At 38.0% G+C, this 20,949-nt stretch overlaps 1 long non-coding RNA gene across 1 annotated transcript in view; it reads right to left on the bottom strand.

The window, feature by feature from the left end:
* Positions 1-4,755: 4,755 nt before the first annotated feature.
* Positions 4,756-20,949, bottom strand: part of LOC142160277 (uncharacterized) — an 84,650-nt gene continuing 68,456 nt past the window's right edge. The window contains exon 3 of the long non-coding RNA XR_012693131.1: positions 4,756-4,801. This is a non-coding gene — a long non-coding RNA (uncharacterized LOC142160277). The remainder of the gene's footprint in view (positions 4,802-20,949) is intronic.

The following is a 20,949-nucleotide window of genomic DNA, read 5'->3' as shown; positions in this document are numbered from 1 at the left end:
TGACACACACTCCAAGAACTTACCAGAGTGGAAAATATCACATTTTCCCATGCGTTACCCATAAATTTGAGATAGCCAAAAAGAGCCACTTAAGAATAGCTTTAAAAACAGGCACATTTCATATACAAATCATCATACGACACAGCTTATTACAAACTGTTACAAACTGCTAAGCCACCTAATAATACAAAGGATGGATACTATTATAAATGCTTCCAGCCAAACTGAAACATTTAGGAGAAAGTTGTTTATAATTTGGCAGAATGTTAAGAAAAACATAATTTTTAAAAGTTTAGAGTTGTACTTTAGCGCAAGGGGATAATGATAGCAGAGCCCAGGAAGAGGGCAAGTGTAAATGTAAGTGGTAAACTACAAACACTATGGGCCTGATGGAAAGCAAAAAAAAAAATTAAATTTGCTCCTGGATAAACCATGTTACAATGCAAGGGGTGAAAATTAATTAATTTGTTTTTGCACACAAGGAAAATAAAGGCTGCTTTTTCATGTAGCACACAAATACTTGATAGCTTTATTTGTACGTTGAAATTTAAAGTTAATCTAGGACATGTTCTATCCCAACTATAAATCTGTTCCCACATTTTAAATTTACCTCCCCCTCCAATGTAACATGGTTTTGCCAAGGTGCAAATTGTTCATTTCTTTTGCTTTGCTTCTAACGCAACATCAAGCCCTATATATTTTCCAACCCAACACACCTGGTTTTGCCTTTAATTAAATTGCTATTTTAAATACCATCAGCAACGTCACCAAAAATTGTCAATTTTACAACACTGCAGGATCATACATGTACACCTAAGTCTCCCATTAGCTCTTTTGAATACAATCCACAAAATTAAGTTACAAATGGTTTCTGTTGTTGTTTTTTTTTTTTTTTTTGCTCTTCGATTATTCTGAAGAGCAGGTATTCAGCTCACAAGTTAAAAACTACCTTAGGTCCACATTAGTGGCAAGAACCACTTAACGACTTGGGTATATCATCAAAAGATCATAAATTAACTTCTCAGATGCACCTTATGATGCATCTGGTCCTTGGTCCTGCTTCAAACCTGAATCTTTAAGGAAAGTAAGGCAGAAAAGGTAAGTAAGTAAGTTTTCTCTTGGACAACCCATGTTACAATGCAAGGGGTGTAAATGACTTAATTATTTTGCACAAAAGATAAATACTGGCTGTTTTTTTCATGTAGCACACAAATACTTGATAGCTTTATTTTGTCACTGAAATATAAAGTTGATCTAGGACATGCCCTATCCCAACTATAAATCTGTTCCCACATTTTAAATTTACCCCCCCTCCAATGTAACATGGTTTTGCCAAGGTGCAAAGTTACTCCTTTTTTTGCTTTAATTTCCTCAATAAATCAGGCCCAAATACTTTAGTTCTATTGAGTTCAATAGACAAAACAACAGAATCATCACTACCCATTCTAAGACAATTCATTTTTTCTTAAACTGAAATTAACATTTAAGTTAAAATAGAGTAGATCATTCTATGCACAGACAGGGGCTGGCTGGCCAGGGGGGCATCTGCCCCACCCCCGGGCCCATCCCATACTTGGCTACTTGGGTTGGGTCACTAGTCCACATGTATTTTTTTCCCTTTAAAATGTTCTTAATAGATTGCTGAGCTGAGTGTCGCCCCCCCCCCAGGATAAAATATGCCAGCCAGTCCCTGTTCAGAGCTCCACAAACACACGTACTGTCAAGATCACTGTGTCTAGCTGACTTGTAAATGCAACTGTGAGATATTCTATCTTGTCAAAAAAGGAAACGATTGATTCTAGGCAATGCTGAATCCATTATAAAAATTCAAACAGTAATGTTTGAAAGCCTTTACTTTATTTTTGAATCTTTCCTTCTCTTCTCCTGACTATGAACCATTCCTCCTCCTTATTCCTTCCGTTCTCATTCTCACATCAACCCATGTAGCTCAGCATGAAGCACTCAGCATGGTCATAGTGCTCGTGTCAAGCAAGTCAGTAGCATTGGCACCTTGACAGCACTGCTGATGTTTCCAAAGACTATTGTGCAGGTAGAAAAGATGTGACTACTGAAGAAAATATCATAAAAAATAATGGTAGCTAAAATACAATTTACTTATCTATAAAAGAGCATTTGCAATATTCATGAGTGTATTTGTAAACTTTTGAAACTAGCATTAAAGTGATGTGCAAAGGTAAATAAAATACAACTAATACAATACAATTTAGAAAGTAAAACTAACATCACACAATACAAGGTATACCCAAATACTTCAGTCACATCACAGGCCATTTATGGTACAATATCCTCCCAATTTTAGGCAGGACAGTCCTGATTTGAGGGGACTGACCCAGCGCCGGAACGGTCGGCACCTTTGTCCTAAAACTGTGAGGTTATCTCTGGCTACTGTCAGGCAACTGGTATAATCAGCACTATGAAATACCTTTCCCCCTCTTGGACTTAGAATTGGGTGGGGGCAGCCAGGACACTTATGATACAGTCCTGTAGCAATATAATAATACACTTCTGCTGTACCTTCTAGCTTTATTTGGCTGACTAAGTGGACAGTTTTACACTATTTCCAACAAATGATAAACCAGTCCAGTTACAGGTGTACAAATCTAAACATTTATTTTATTATCCTGCAATATTCACATATGGGGTTTTCAAGGAAATATATCTATCTATCTATCTATCTATCTATCTGTGTGTATATATATATATATATATATATATATATATATATATATACACACATACACGCATATAAACCTTTTAAAAAGTGTCCATCCACCGCGGTCAATGCTAAAGGGACCACACCTATGTCCGCTATTGCACTGTATTTGTGAATAAGCCTCTATTAACATTACAAATAAAGATGGGGCAATGCTTGTTCATTCCTCCTTGCAAAAGTTGGGTCAGGATAGTTGGGGATTGGGGATGAGCAGCAAGTGTGAGGACACAGATTTTGGATTAAGGTCAGGCCTGTGACTGGCCCACTCAGCGACATTGATCTTTCTTCATTTTAAGCATGTTGCTCTTACAGTATCCTTTACACCATTGTCCTGTTCATAGACAAACTTCCTCCCCAGTTTCAGCTTTTTGGCACAGGATATTTTTCTGCAATGTGAACCATTCATGGTCCTATCAATACTGACAAAATTGCCAGTCCTTGCCACAGAAAAGCACCCTCCTAAGATGATGCTACTACAGCTACACTTCAGGGTGGGAATGGTGTCCAGTGACAGTGTTTGATTTGTGGCGTATGTACAGCTTAGCTTTCAGGCAAAACAGATTTCCACATCCCTCAAGTATCTTCTAGATGGTGCTATGCAAACTTTTTGTGGGTAAACATATGGGTTATGTTCAGCCAGGTCTTAATCCTTGTTTAATGACACAATGGACCGCGCAGTAGCTTCTATGATTATTGCCCTTCTTATCCGGCAACTACATTTAGTGGGGCAGTTTGATCTAGACAGTGTGGCTGTAGTTTCATACTTCTTCAACTCCTGTACAACATCTTGCGCTGAGCTCCAATGGATGATCAATGCTTTGTAATGATCTTGTACCCTTCTCCAAATCTGTGCCTCTCTATAATCATGTCTGAGATTTCCCAAAATTGGAATTTTGTTTTTTGTTTTTTAGTCTCTACCATGCTGTAAGACTTTACAGAAAAAGGGATATTTAGATCTTCATGAGAAATTACACTAATTTTTATACGCAGGAGTCAATGAACAAATTGTGTGCCTTTGAGGTAATGTATGGCATCTGCGCAAATTTGAGCTTGCAACTGCAAGGGTTATGAATACTTTTTCATATTGAATCATTGCTATTTTCTACTTTTATTAATATGTGGAGGGGTTTTGGAATATTTATTTTTATTTGACATGATACTCAATACTTTGTTGATCAATGCCATAAAAATCCTACTTTAGTCTATTTCAGATTCAGGTTCTGTGGCAACAAATCTGTGCTGTGCCGGAAAACGGGTTCAAGGCAAAGTAGACACACAAAATATCAACACATAACCAAAAGGTTTCTTGGTGCTCGCTCTACCTTCATAGTGAACAATAACGTACTCCTTTAAGTTAGACTTCACACAAAAGTATTAATCATAATGACCGGGAGGGCACCTTTCAATCATATACAGGGAACTAGTTTCTAACATAAGTAAATTGGCCAGTTATATTGATGAAAGTTAGGTATGGGCACTAGCAGGTTAACTCTCCTTTGTACTGAGGTATTAGCAGAGGTATTTTAACAGGGGTATATCTTATTGGTACTATAAAAGGTACCAGAGTATCACGTTAATACAAAATTCTGAAAATGAACAATTTTTATTCATTATAAAAAGTAGGATTCTCCTGTACCAATTGTTTCATATCCAACACTCCATCCCCTCTTCCAAATTTGTACATCAACCAAAACAAAATTTAATAAAGAATCATTTGCAAGTCACACGCCTTACATCTGGGCTAATCTACATATACTTCTTAAATCAAATACAAGTCTATTTCAAACAATGCATTCGCAATCCAGTACAAGCAAATAACGTATGTTTGATTGTTTTTGGTCACTGATGTGTGTAAAAGATATATATTTTGGAGAATTGTCATTTATACAATTATCAATTTTGAATTCATCAAATGTAAAAAAAAAAAGCAGAAATAAATCCAGTTATTTTCAAATAACACTAAAATAACTTTATGTGAACTGTTCTTGTGAACATAAAAACTAATTAGACAATATACAGTACCTGGATCCCCATTATGTCCTCTCTTGCCCCTTGTTCCCGGAGGCCCTGGTTTGAGAAAAGGGAACCAGTTAGGGAGTAGGAGAATGGAATGTTTTACGGAAAAATTTTACGGTGGGGATGATGGATGGTGGGTGATGAATGTTCAGAAGTTCCAACAAATCAAAAGTATTACTATTGTACTGAAATACATGAAATGCATTGGCCTGCATATTGCAGCCCTTTCAAGCTGTGCACAATGGGCCTGCCATCATCCTTTGTAAATTACCCAGTGGAGAGAATAAAAATCTAATACAACTGGCACATGATATCACTATTATACATATTATCTAGCATTTTCACATGCATTGAAAATACAAAGCAAAATTAGCACTGAAAAGCAATGGGGAAAGGTTGTCTAGCCAGGTACCATCTATGGCAATGATGACCAACTTGATATACTTCAAAGACCACATGCACAGCCTTCCAACCTACCAAAGGGTGGCATAATACCCTTAATTTTAGTTATAAAAAGCAAACCCAAAATGACCTTAGCACCACCACATCATGCATCCCAAATTGCCCAGACATGCCTCTCACTTACCCTGAGATCCCACGTGTAAAACTCCACATCTTACCTCCACATGCCACACAGACCTCCCCACATGCCACACCGATCTCTCCACATGCCACTCATACTACCCCACATGCCCTCACTCATTGGCTAATCTAGTAACCTAATTACAGCATACAAATTACTTACCTTCAGGAGCTCACAAAGGAAAGAGGGAGACCACTTGGAGCAGAATACACTGCACTCCCTCCTCCTCTGATATGGTACATAACCTCCCTGAGTTGTGCTGAGGTCATGTGATGAGGAGGCGGCTGCTCTCATTCTGTCTTATTCTCTGCTTTATGGCGTAAAGCAGGGAATAAGTCAGAGCTATGGCTTTCAGTTGGGGCCCACAGGTGAAAGCTCACCAGGTGACTGACCATTTGTTGCCCATCACTAAGATATCAGCATAGAATGGAGTGGGCTAATCTTGAAGATGAAAAAAAGTCAAACTTGAGGACGGATGTCTTAAAGGGTCCGGACACATGGTCATGGTCCAATTTAAATAGTTTTGCTGAGGGATCATGCTTTCATTTCAAGGTGCACACCCACTTCCTGGTCCTTGTAAATCCCCCTGTGAAAGGGGATTTGCCTACTTTTGTGGGTTAGTAGATCCACCTAAAATGCTTATGCTGGGATTAGTAAAAATGTCACTGCTACTATAAGACATCTCTTCACTAATTTCAACTTTAACCTTTTATTCTAAAATACTGCTTGCGTCAGCAATTGTTTTAGGTCTTAAATAAACCATGAGAGTAAGAGGACATTGGGTGCATGTCTTTCTTACATGTGTCATGTTTGTCTGTTTGAATGATTTCATGACATGTGAGAGTGGATCTAAAATATACGCTTTTCCATAAAAGTGCAAAATTGTACCCATTTGTTAGGCACAGAACAAGGATTTTAAACATTAGAGAATGTAAGAAAATCAAGTCCTTTGAGGGAGAAAAATACTGTGCACTCGGAAAACACCATAAATGCATCTTCTATGTCTCCGCATCTCCATGAAACAATCTTGTTCTGCAAATTGAATTATCTGTAAAAGCAGGTGCTATTTTGCACTTTCATGAATTAGAGCTCTTAACTGTACGTACTTTTTAAAAAATATATACATACGTTCCAACATTATAAACCTCTCCTCTGGGTTATACATGTATATACATACAATATATACATACATATATATACTCACATCACGTAGTCAATCACTGTACACACACACACACACACGTCAGTTGTTTAACGAAACATAAAGGTCGCCGCCCACAGTAAGCACTCAGTGCGCGACCACACAACCAATCACAAGCTGAGCAGCGCCACAAGCCGAGCAGTGCCATCACAATCAGTGCGGATGAAGCGCACATGCATCGGACTCAACACACAAGCAGCCCGCATGCACCGTTAATGTTTTTGCCACCGACCTGCTACACTCGACAGGGTGATTCAAGTCCAAATGGACCAAACATCTAATGTTCAAAAGTTACTTTTAAAACTTGGAAAATCCGTCGAAAAACTAAGCAAGAACTCAGTTTCGGTGAGTTCGGTGACAAAAAAGCACTATATATTTATATATATATATATATATATATATATATATATATATATATATAAATATTAAAGTGTAGACCATATATATATATATATATATATATATATATATGGTCTACATTTTAAGTATATGTGATGGATACGAACAGCAATAGGATGTAACTGTCTGGAAATGATAACAGTGCGCATAGATGTTGCATTCTTAAGACCAACTTCTTAGCAACCCTGTTAGAGCTACACACTCCTTGCACTCAATTGACCTTAGGGGGATGCTTATATATCTATGCCCAAGAAGACAGTGGTGGGAGATATATATATATATATATATATATATATATATATATATGTATATATACACACAGTATATGGTTTTTTTTTCAGAATCATTACAATCATGCTGCTGCTTTAATATTTGCAATTGTCCATTTGCACACTGTTCTGTTTTTGGAGAAAATGCATTAACTACTTGGGTTCCTGCATTAGCATAGCGAACTATATAAGCAGGAAACAAATGACAAGATGCTTGCAAATAGAGACAAAAACAGCAAAAACAAAAATGCAAGTTATGAGCAACAATGGTAACACACAACAAAGCTGTACAGACATAGACACAACATGCCTCCACTCACTGTAACTCTCCCTGTGACTGCCGATCAACTGCCCCCCACAAGATTTTATTCCTGTAGTTATTTTAACAATTACATATCCACCCATGCCCCCATCTGTTTTTTTATTATGTTTTATTATGGTTATACTTATAAATTAATATTTTGTTTTCAGAAAAGGGAACCTATTGGCATAAAGATTTTTCTACTTCAGTTATACACTCAAAGGGTGCTCTGCAAATTAAAGTGTTTTATCGTAACTGTGGAACACATTGAAGCTGTGTGATATCATAGTCCAAGTGGGCAAGGCTTGTTTTTCTGAATACATCAGGAATGGCAGAGGGTGTAAATAAGACACATCTCCACGTGACTTCTAGGCTACTGCTGGTTCTGTATACACTCCTTCTGATGCAAGATTAAGCAATCTGTCAGCTCCTTTGAATTGACCAGCTGCTGTCTGCCATAGATGTCACTTGTAAAAGCAGCTCATAAAAAGCCCACTATTTGTAGGCACATCAATGTAGGCTGACGACAACATGTTTTTGTACATCATCATCAACATTTATTTATACAGCAAATTCCGTAGCGCTTTACAATTGGGGACAAACACAGTAATAAACAATACTGGGTAATACAGACAAAGAGGTAAGACGGCCCTGCTCGCAAGCTTACACTCTTACAATTATACTGTATATAGAAGCCTTTCTCAATAATTGTCTTACAACTTAAGCTACATTACAGATAAGTCCTGTGTTATAATATGTTGTGCGTGTGGATTAGCTTTTCCCTTTTATCTCACGATGGAATTAGATTTCTCCAATGACGTTTTAAAAACCACATGTGAGCAATTCATATACAAATTTTGACCATTCGGTATTAAAACAACAGGAGCACACCGGGCCATCCAGAACCTCCGCCCGCCCCCTTCATCCTTCCCTTCGTCCTCAAATCTCACTCTTGATGCAGTCACAAATGCTGATTGGTCAAAAGGAGAGGAGCTAGCAGAAGAGGCTGATCGCTTCTCTCTACTCCACCAATTAGCTTCCAGGGCAGAATAATCATGGAGAAAGGTCCCCCGTGGTGCTACTCTGCAGAGCAGCACAAAGGCTGGTCTGCATGTGGTATACAGTGATACCTGCAGCGTTACACTGGAGAATTTAAGGAATTTAGGGTACTGGTGGCGGACTAGCAATTATCCCATTGAATGGACAAGCCCTCTCCATGGGATGGTCATGGTCTATCGGCAACCAAGCACTTGAAAACCAACCACTAAGGTCTTCCTTATTTACCAATGATTCTCAAACATGAACATAGCTGTAATAACCTGCAAATCACAGGTATATTACTGTATGCACTCAGAATTGCAAGTTGTTTAACCCTACAGTTGCTGGGATAGAGTTGCTTATTCCCTTAGACAGATTGCTAAGTGGACTACTGATTTCAACTTTTACAAGTAAACAAGCTTCATGTGTCAGCTGAGACTTCACTTAAACCTGTGGATTATAATTTACCCCACTGGGTTCTATATATCATAGAGTGAACTAGAAAGCATCTAACCTGAACAAACTGGATTAATCCTTGTTGCATCTCTGCTGATGTTTGTCTGATAATTATAAGCGGTATAATTAATTTATAAATAATTAAATAATTTATGACATGTTGAATAACATTGCATGTTGATGGTTTTGTGCTATTACTTCTCTACACTAGCGCTACTGACCTGCTGCTGTGGTAAAGCCTTCGGCCACAAGCAAAGAGAATAAACCCACGATTTTATGCAGTTTTAGCCCTGTGTTCCTTGTTTTATTCCAACACCACTGGGGGGACCTTCGTCTCTCTACCATACCACCGGGCCTGTAGAATCCTTCCTTATACTACTTTAGGGGTGCCAACTATCTGCTAAGTTACATAATGAGAATTGGCATTTATATGTCTCTGAGTTCGGAAAATTAATTAGGGCTGGTTCAGACGAGTGTTTATTCAGGGGTGCTTACCAACTGGAATACAGCCTGAGCAAATTCTGACACGTGTCTCATCGATCCCTTAGACAAGAGCCACAAAAACTATTTTAGGTGGAAATGCAACTTTAATGTGACAATATGATTTCCATTTATATGACAGCAGTTATTGCCTCTGACTAGATGTGAGCAGATTAAATTGCTATATAATATATGTGGACTGGTATACGATTGTATGCTATACAGACACTCCTACTGCTTTGATTGTAAAACTATCAAATACATTAACTTACATTTTCCATACCACAACTTCTAAATTACCATAAAAAACATATATATGTATATATATATATATATATATATATATATATAGATAGATAGATAGATAGATATATATAGATAGATAGATAGATAAATAGGTAGATAGATATACATATAGATAGATAGATAGATATATCTATAGATATATCTATAGATTATACATATAATTATATATATATATATATATATATATATATATATATATATATATATATATATATATTGTGACAAAGGGAGGCATTTATCTGACAATATGCAAAGAAAACATACAAGCAGAGTGAGACATTGGCGCAGTTATGCACCTAGATTCAGGTTAAACCAAGTAAAGACTTATGTGTAGTTTAAAGTTGGTTAACTTACATGATTTAAAAGCTGCTTCCTCTCAGCAAACAGACAGGGTGTGTCTGTTAGTTGAAACAGAGCCAGTGATTGGCGTTTTCTTTTAAAGAGAAGGTGGGTGTGTCACCTGTCCATCAAGCTAAGGCTGGGGGAGCAGTATCATGTATAAAAGCTTGTTTGTGCCATTTGTTCACTGAGACCAACGCTGGGAAAGCTGGCTGGTCCTGAGAGAAAGCTGGTCTATGTATAGCAAGCGTTTAGGGTCTCCATGATTGCTGTGCAAGTATACGGTGTCAAAACATTTACCATCCTGACAATAAAGCACCATAAAACGGAAGAAGTTGTTCGCGTGTGCTTCTACAGTAGCGGGCTCTTGCCACAATATATATATATATATATATATATATATATATGCACACATGTGTATTCTAAAGAAATGTGACCTGAAAACCACAGAGACGGATATATGACTATAAAGCGGGGGAGATCAGGAGCGATGAATCTCAGGTGCAGTTCAGGAGGCAATTTGTTAAGTGTGATGAAAATTACATTCAAGAATAACAGTATTCATTTAAATAGAAATAAAATATGTATTTTGCTAATTTTCCTAATTATCTGTGGAGTGTTCTTCCAAATTGCACGCATACATTCACATGCAAACGGCATCAGGTAATGTAATGTAATTGTAACTGTTGCTAGTAATGTAAACAAATTAATCTATGTGGGCAAAGATGATGGCTTTTGTATACTGAATAACATGTAGGATGTGCATGCATGATATCTAAATTAACAAAAAAAAGAAAAATATGCAAGGAGGTGTTAGTAAACTGGATTTGAAATAGGAAAACTGTTTGCCTACCATTTGCAATCATTGATAGAGTGCAGATGTTCTCAAAAATCCCATTTAGGAACACAAATACCTAACACCTGAATGAAACGCATCAATTTTGTCTATTGTTCCAGTTGTTTAATATTAACATCTGGGTCTAATAAGCAGTATATATGTACATACTAAGGTAATTGTCATTTAATAACAGGGTAGGAAAATTGGAGCCAGTTAAGCATTGATTAGACAAGACTTTGCTCAGACATGTGGGAGCATCATATATGCTGCGTGCAGTTCTACATTCTCTGTTCCTTTCAGGCATTATCCACATGATAGTGCACACAGACAAAGCAGTCACACCATGGCATGACTATTTATATCATTCTTGGACAGTTCTTATCAAATGAACTTCGCACCTGAAATTACTGATATAGCAGTATGGGAATAATTAAATATTCTTTGTAACGTGCTGCACAATATGTGGCTTTATATAAATAACTGTTAATAAAATGATAAATAAATGTATGTACAATTGTTATATGCTGTGTAAAATGTACACTCCCCAATAGGCAAGCTCAAAGACAAATGCATAATGTGCACTTGTTGTACTGCCAGTTATCAGATCCTTCATAACTGAAAAAAAAACAGATGCTCCCTCTCATCAGGAGGTATTTAACCATATCTGCTTTATATCTACTATTCTACACCAAAAGCAGAAAACACATATTCGAGAAATGGCTCATGTGAGCTTCACAGACCCCTCCCCCCATATAAAACCCATCATTCCAAAATCTACCCACAACTTCCTGACCTCTTTCCTGTCCGTTCACCGGGATCCTGGGGACACAACCAAATAACCTCATTTAGGGGCATTGCCCCACTATTAAAGAGCAGCAAATAAACATACATTTTCTTCATTCATGTTCAGACGTATGTCCCATTTGCGTACCGTATCTTGCATGAAATAGCGGACATTACGCCAATTAACACAATTTCATTCAATTCATGTCTCAACACAAATGACACAAATCCCTATGCCTTGAGAGTTGGAACAAAGAATGGAAGGGGCGGACTAACATAGGGCATGTACCGTAAGGGCATTCTGCCGCAGATCCAGCTGATTCAAGTCCTGTGTTTGCTGTAAGTACGCTTGTTTTTACCCGTACGTGTGTAAATACCGGATCATAGTGATGACTGGCATGGCATAGACTTTGAATTTAAAAAGTAAACATATGCGTGCCACTAGCTTTTCCAGAACAGCTGTAAGATATACTATAAAAATGCAGTATGCATTGAAAGCATATTTATTTATGTACACAAAATGTACAAAAATATAATAACAATACAGTATAATCATTTATATAAATATTTTTAAGACTTATTATTTTATTTTATTTTACGATCACATAACAGTTTTAGGCGACCTTTTACTGTACGTAAGTATGATGCGTATACTGCAGTCTGTTCTGCGTGTCTAATACAAGTACTGTTTAGGCGCACACCCAGATTCATATCGAAACATAACTTGAGAGACACTTAGTTTGAATATGATCGGAACTACGCACAAGTTCCGCGCTCCTTTTAAAAACGCAACTTACGTGCATGTTGTGTTCGGACGTGAATCAAGTCCATTGTACCTAAGCAGTAGAGTTTATCGTTCTCTACATTATTGTACGTTTCAACAATATTAAGCATTAATCTAATTCCACAACGTTTCCATCGCAGCTGCTAATGCTCTACACTGTTGTGAACTATGTAACCAATTCTATTTCTTATTTGTCTATCTCTGTAAAAAATCAAAGCAAATAATAATCTTATCTTGGCCCTGCTATATTTGCGGCAGTTGCCACTCACTAAATTCTAAATATGCCCATAAACGGTCATTCCCTGGTTTTAAAACTTTGTGACTCATTGGAATAAAATTGTCGACAAATAAGAGACTCTTTAAATGGAATACGCAATAAATAGTGCTCATTTTGTATATCTCTTTATTTAGCCTTTTCGTGTACTGTACATTCAAATAACATGCAACATAGGTACAAACATTAGAAAAGAAGGATAAAAGAAAGTCTAGGCAATATACAAAGTTAACCTGTGGGTGTGCCAAGGGGAAAACCTTGCTAAATGTAATACAAATAAAAGTCACTTGTTAAGCTGGGTCAGGGGCGGACCCAGACATTTGTCCTACCCCGGGCGATTTTAGGGGGGGCGATTTAGGCCCCGCCCATTTCTAATTTCTAAGGCTGCCGGCGGCTGCACAGTATGTGCAGGTCCGCTCGACAGTGACAGTGTGCTGCCCCGCTGCTCTGATTGTGTTTAAAACACAATCAGAGCAGCCGGGCAGCACACTGTCACTGCTGAACGGACCTGCACAGTGTGCAGCCGCCGGCAGCAAGCCCCTGCTAGGGGGGGGCGATCGCCCCGATCGCCCCCCCCCCCTGGATCCGCCACTGAGCTGGGTACACACTACAGAAATTTTGACCAACTTTTTATGCCGAGCGATTTTACATGCGATCGATGTTACGATTGCTCGGTCCATGGACTGCATACACACTAGCCTTGTTTAGGACGATAAAGGGAAGAGCGGATGTCCCTTTAGCGACTTTTTACAGCCATGTTGTCGTGAGCAATGACTGTAATTTCATACTCACTGTTGTGGATCGGTCGGACGTTTATACACACTACACAACGGAAACGAGATTGGAATGAAAATATTAAATGGTACGACCAACCAAATGAGGCGATAATCGTCCATTTGGGCAGACTTTCGACCATCGTGTCACTACACACACTGACCCGACTTTTGAACGAGCGGTCGTATGCCGGCTGTTTGAGCCGATTATTGGACGAAAACAGTGTAGTGTGTACCCAGCTTAACAAGGCATCTCATGCCATGAACTTCTCTGCATTGTTCAGTTAATGGGTTAAACACAGAGGTGATTTTAAATGCATTTTAAAAAAAATTGCAGAGGAGTTTAAAGCAGATATTTTGTAATCCTCAAATATGTGATCTCTTGTTAAAATGCACAAAATTTCTTGCCAAAGGAACAATCGCACCATTTCCTTCTCACTATTTCCATTACATAGAAAATGAATGAAGACACAGATGTAAAACAGTATAAAACACTTAAATTTTCTAAAGCTATTCCACATAGAGGTCAAAGAAACATTGAATGTGCTTTGCCTCCATGCAACTACTATTTTTAAATCTGTTAAAGAAACAAAACTCATGGCTTTGGCAAGTGTTACATGCTCTTTCGCTTTCCTATTTATTTATGCAGCTGTGTATATTTTGCAATTACAGACCTGCGGGTTATAGAATTGATAATGTTTTTCTTTTGCATCAAATCTTTTAATACTCTTCGTTATATGTAAATGATTCAAGTGTGCAGAGAATCCAACTAGATGTACTTCTGTTTGTCAGGGCAAGGAGGGTGCATAGGGAAGTTTTGTTAAAGGTATTTGTGAGATCAGAAAGCAGTAACAAGGTAGGGGCGGATCGAAAATACTGTATAATGAAGGAACTGGTGAGTGGTGTGCCTAGAGGCAACATTAGAAAATACTTACCCAAGAAGAGTCAAGCCTCAGGAAACAGGTGCGGATAGATAGCTAAACTGAAGGTTCTCTATTTCAAATAACCTACTGAGACGGTCCCAAGGAATCCATTACCTAACAAGCCAAACGGCTATGAGCGTGCTGTGCAAAATTTGGATGAATTTAAACATCGTGTTTAGCAAACACCATATGCCTATGCATGTTACAGTCGCCTTCACAAAATACCTCCTGCTGTGCAGACAAAGCAAAATATCTTTTCTAATGACCTCCAACCCCATTGCCTGCTGAGAAGTAAGGCTGGGAGATGGGGAGGGGGTTCTGCTATTTGATTCCTACTTGTGCCTTAGGGCCTTATGTATCAGATAGATATATGGGAAAGGTGAAGGGAAACAAATAGATGATTAAGCCAGATAATATACCAACATACCATATTTCCCAGAAAAGAAGAGAAAGTGGCAGCTTCAAGGAGGAGTTATAACCATCCAAACAAATATAACTCTGCTCACACCAATATATTATATATATATATATATATATATATATATATATATATATATATATATATATATATATATATATTGGTGTGAGCAATATATTATATTATATATTATTATTATAATTATTATTATTAATAACATTCACTGATATAGGGCCAGCATACTCCACAGCACTTTACAATTTAAGGTTTCTTTATGCATGCCATCATTAGTTATATATCGCATATTATGAATAGGAAGTGCACCATTATGTATAATAGGTTTAGACCATAGTTGCTTATTATTTATTTACCATAAGCTATTACATGTGTCTCATGCTGTTTCTTATGAGGTTGACGGAGATTCTCCCTCAGACTGTTATTTATAGCCGGATGCAGCAATGAAAGCACACTTGAGAGATTAAGGATGTACTCATTAATGCACATACATATTAATGCATGTATATATATGCCCATTTGGAGATAAGGCACCTATAATATGGAGAATGGGGAATATAAGGAGACATTTTGATGACTGCATAGAGACAGGACTGTAAAACAATTATTGCTTGGACCTTGCAAACTCCTTTTCACAGTGTGATAATAGTTGATTTTATTTAATTAATCTGCCACAGGTTATCACAATTAGAAAATAAGTGCACCAAGCATAAATATATTATAACATGTGTGAAGAGAAATCAGTTTGACTGGTACGCTTCTGGATTGGTGGAGCGCCAGTCACAACGCTGCTTTAATAATAAATTTTACTTATTTACTCCATTTCGCTAACACTATGACAGAACCACCCATGTTAATGATTAGAAACAGGTAAAGAAATTATTTCTTACAAAGCATTGCCAAAACATGATGGATGCAGCCAGTCTTTAAAGCATACTTGCCAACTCTCCCGGAATGTCCGGGAGACTCCTGCATTTCGCGTGAGTCTCACAGACTCCCGGGAGAGTGTGGAAATCTCCTGCATCTGCCCACTTCACTAGGAAGTGGGCAGAATTAGGCCCAAAACCCCGCGATTCACCGGGAATCCTGCTGTAAAATGACGCGTTTGCATCGTTACGTCACGGGACGGGGGTCCAAACTGTGAAGCCCCGCCCCCCATTATGCCCACCTCCCCCGGCAGGCTCCCGGAAGCCAACTTCAGAAAGTTGGTAAGTATGCTTTAAAGTGCAGTTAACCAACAAATTTCACTGTTGAAATATAATGTAATTATATATGTATAGAAATCTCAAATATAAACTGCATATAATTAGTAAGTTTGTCCCACTCCAATCAATACTTGAAACCGGATCCAATCTGGAGATGAAGATGGGCCTGCTACACAGTTTTTGAAGGCAAGTTCGCCCCAAGCAATAGCAGCTATTAGACACCTAGGGAATCAATAGCTCTCCGGCTCTATTTATATATTATGTAACACCACCACACCACTTTCCCATCTGTAAGGTTTGTCCTCAAGCACATGGATACTTCCTAGTCCCTACTCTCTGGTACTATTTGTCATGCTGCCAGGAAGGAAGGTACGCTAATGAAATTTTCTTGTTGAGGTGGACATCAGTTCAACAGAGGTTACAGGCTGACAATCAAATATCAAAAGGCAAGGGAGCAATGCTAATCCCTTTATGTCATACAAATGATTTCCAGGAGGCTATAAGTCCTGCTTTCTGTGCACCACAGTCTGCTATCATATCATACAGCAAAGCATCATACTTGTTTGATGTCAAAGAGGAAGGTTTATTTTATCTGTCTGCACAGGAAATTAGTGGCTATTATCTCATGGATCTTTGTCATTAAGACATAGTAAGGATTATGTCCTTGCCGATTCTCTGTTCGTATTCTCAGAATATATTAGTTGCAGGTTTAGAATAGATTGTTTCCTGAATAATCGTAGGAAATTGTTTTAAACCATATGACACTGATATTAGTGATGACTCAGCCTTTATTATAAACAACATCATTTGGTTTCATTCTTTGTAAGCATTGCATTAATAGTGTTTGTATTAGTATTACCAGCCATGCAGGGTTGTCTCTGACAGGCCACAGAAGACAAAATACATGCCTATCTCTGAACTTAAATATTCTCACGTATGTCAATACACATACTCCTCTGTCCACTTACCACATGTTAATATTTATACAGTGAAAGCTACAGGTTCATTGATAAAAAATAAAAATAAAAATCCAATTAGAAAAGATATCTGATCTGGGGTTCTCAAAGTTCTAAAATTTGTGTTTTTCATTATTTTGAGTTTGTAAATGTAATTACTTCATTTTTCTTCTTCTGTTTCTTAAAAAAATAAGAGCATGGGTAAACTAACATATAAACACGATACCATCAGAGCTAGCCAAAAAAATCACTAACGTCAGGCAGAATAATCGATTGACGTTGTTTTATTTTAGAGAAAACCAAGCCTGATGTCCTGCTTCTTACAATCACTTTAAAACAGCTTTTCCATGGGCATAGGTTTGGTTGACCCTGATGTGATTATACCACTATACCCCATTTCAACCAAATCCCATATGCTTGTACGCCCAAATATGCAGAGATCTGGCTGTCTGGTACAGGCGTCTTTATTGTTAGACCTGATGGGGACTCTTCATTGGGTGAACACCAAACAAGTGCAACCAGGGGCAGAACAGTGACATCGCCGTGCCCCTAACAAATTTTGCTATGGAGCCCAGCGATGTCCCTATAGTCTCATGGACCTCTTCTGAACATGCGTGTTACGGTGCATGCAATAACTTTGCATGTGCTGGCTAAGAAAATCCCTCAGCTCTGCTCATATCATATTGTCACTGCTGTCCAACTCACTTAGGGGTCCATTTATTAATGTAGTGTCTGCATAAAATCCCCCGAAAACGGCGGTGAATGGCAACATTGACGATCAGAGTTATTAAATGTTAAAGATATTGGAGATATCTGCTGTGGTCGCAAACGTTTCTATGGGTACTGCAGTTTTGCATGATTTATCAAGTTCCGAAAATCGAATTTGCCCACAATAGCTAAAGACATCTGAAGCTGGCGTCAGCAATAGAAGCCTAAGTAGAGAGCGTTGCGGTAGAGGCAACTTAGGATCCCTCACCGCAGCTTACTGCCGTCCCCTCTGGTTACTATAGCTAGTATGTCTTTGCGCATGTGTGACGTAAGGTTGCCATAGTGACCAGAGAGAATGGGACTTTTACTGTAAGTGAAATCATCGCCGAAACAGCCTCCTATCAGATGCGCTGTCCCAGGATGATTGTTTAAATAAATGTGTCCGAAAAATCATTTGTCATCGTTGCAATGACAAATGATAATTAATAGGGCAAAACCCAGTAAATTAATAAATATATCTCTTAATCTGTTCAGTCATTTTTGAGACAGAGGGGCAGAAATCTTCCCAGTTTCCAGTCATGTCAGCAGCATTTTCCTCCGATTTCCTCTGAACCTGTGTATATTACTGCAGAAACTGCAGCATAAATCCCTATGCTGAGCTTTCTCAGAGCTCGAGAAAACACTTGTGTGGATGACCCCCTATTTCAGCAGCCCAATTTGTATTTATTCTGCAGCTGTACTTCATTTTTCCCTTAAAATACAACAACACATTTTTGGAAAAATATTTGATTTAAATAATGGTTACAGCTCATGTCCTTTGAAATACAAAACATGATCTGCTTTAATCGTGTCTATTGCTCATTCTTTTTTATTTCTTTTTTTCAGTGAATTGAGTCAATATTCAACACAAGAAAACCAAAAAGAATTCATTTGGGTAAAAAAAACATTGTCTTATCTCTGACTATGAATTTGTCAAACCATACAGCTAATAACACAGAGTTCCTCTACCAGGGGCAAAACAAAGTAATTACGAGGTAATCTTAATCATCTGGCATATGGATCAGAGCAATATCACTTGCACACCATGATCTATCAGTAGCAGCAATTATCTGTACATATCTATACATAATGAATCAGTATACGTTTATTTAGGACCTTAGGCGGTTTAAGGATTACACTCTGGCAGTCAATGCATGTTTACACACAATGTAAATAAACCTTGGACAAAGAGTGCCTTTTCTTTACACTGATATGGAGCTGTCTACACATGTTCATGATTCTCATACTTCACATAAGGGGGTAGCTCAAGATCACTTGATCAGATCTTTTTTCCTTCCAAAAACAATGCCCATCTGTTGTTTGAATACTGACACTTTTCTAAGATATCCTCATTTAAAAACTGCTCAGTAAATCCTAACATAAACTCACCTTTACCTCAATGCGAGGGGAGAATACTTAGGAATCTTTGATGTTTTCAAGTGTCAATCTGAGATATATATATATATATATATATATATATATATATATATATCTGAAAGTAGGGCTGCTATACAGTGGTATGTTACTTCTACTGCCTTCATTGTAATACTATGAATTGCATGTATATAGAATATAAAGCCACAAAGTGTCTTGATAATAGCATTCTACATAATGTACTTACTGTATATTTACATTTATGGCATGATATACTTATTATACTTTATTATTGTTATTATTATTATTAAATGTCCCTGCGGATGTTCACATAAAATATTTAGCAGACTGATTTTCTTCAAAGCTAACTCCCAAACATGTAATATACCATTTCATGTAAATAAAGATGTTTTCTAATAGAACCCAGAGCATCAAAGTTAAATCCTTTTCTCATCAAATCAGTGGTCAAAGTGGAAATTTAGAAGTGGGGGTATAAAAAACTGTCATGGAAATGTAAGTGAATGTCATACCACCATACCACCATGTACCAGCCCACTTCCACCAGTGCTTCAAATTATACAGTCATAGCCAAATGTTTTGAGAATGACACAAGTATTGGTTTTCACAACGTTTGCTGCTTCAGTGTTTTTAGACCTTTTTTTCAGATGTTGCTATGGTATACTGAAATAAAATTACAAGCATTTCATAAGTGTCAAAGGCTTTTATTGACAATTACATTAAGTTTGTGCAAAGAGTCAATATTTGTAGTGTTGACCCTTCTTTTTAAAGACCGCTGCAATCCTCCCTGGCATGCTGTCAATCAACATCTGGGCCACATACTGACTGATGGCCGCCCATTCTTGCCTAATTAATGCTTGGAGTTTGTCAGAATTTGTGGGTTTTTATTTGTCCACCCGCCTCTTGAGGATTGACCACAAGTTTTCAATGGGATTAAGGTCTGGGAATTTTCCTGGCCATGGACCCAAAATGTCGATGTTTTGATCCCCGAGCCACTTAGGTACCACTTTTGCCTTATGGCAAGGTGCTCCATCATGCTGAAAAAGGCATTGTTCGTCACCAAACTGTTGGGAGAAGTTGCTCTTGGAGGATGTTTTGGTACCATTCTTTATTCATGGCTGTGTTCTTAGACAAAATTGTGAGTGAGCCCACTCCCTTGGCTGAGAAGCAACCCCACACATGAATGGTCTCAGGATGCTTTGCTGTTGGCATGACACAGGACTGATGGTAGCACTCACCTTTCCTTCTCCGAACAAGCGTTTTTCAAGATGCCCAATCAATCTGAAAGGGGATTCATCAGAGAAAATGACTTTACCCCAATTCTAAGCAGTCAAATCCCTGTACCTTTTGCAGAATATCAGTCTGTTCCTGATGTTTTTCCTTGAGAGAAGTGGCTTCTTTGCTGGCCTACTTGACACCAGGCCATCTTCAGTCTTCACCTCACTGTGCGTCTAAATAAACTCACACCTGCCTGCTGTTCTTGAGCAAGCTCTGCATTGGTGTGCCCCGATCCCACTGCTGAATCAACTTTAGGATTTGGTCCTGCCACTTGCTGGATGTTCTCGGGCGCCCTGAAGCCTTCTTCACAACTATTGAACCTCTCTCCTTGAAGTTCTTGATGATCCGATAAACGGTTGATTTAGGTGCAATCTTACTAACAGCAATATCCATGCCTGTGAAGCCCTTTTTGTGCAAAACAATGATAACTGCACGTGTTTT

The sequence above is a fragment of the Mixophyes fleayi genome, chromosome 6 (assembly GCF_038048845.1).
Source record: "Mixophyes fleayi isolate aMixFle1 chromosome 6, aMixFle1.hap1, whole genome shotgun sequence".
NCBI lineage: Eukaryota > Metazoa > Chordata > Amphibia > Anura > Limnodynastidae > Mixophyes > Mixophyes fleayi.
Note: the sequence above shows the minus strand (reverse complement) of the source record. Positions and strands in the feature narration are given on the sequence as shown.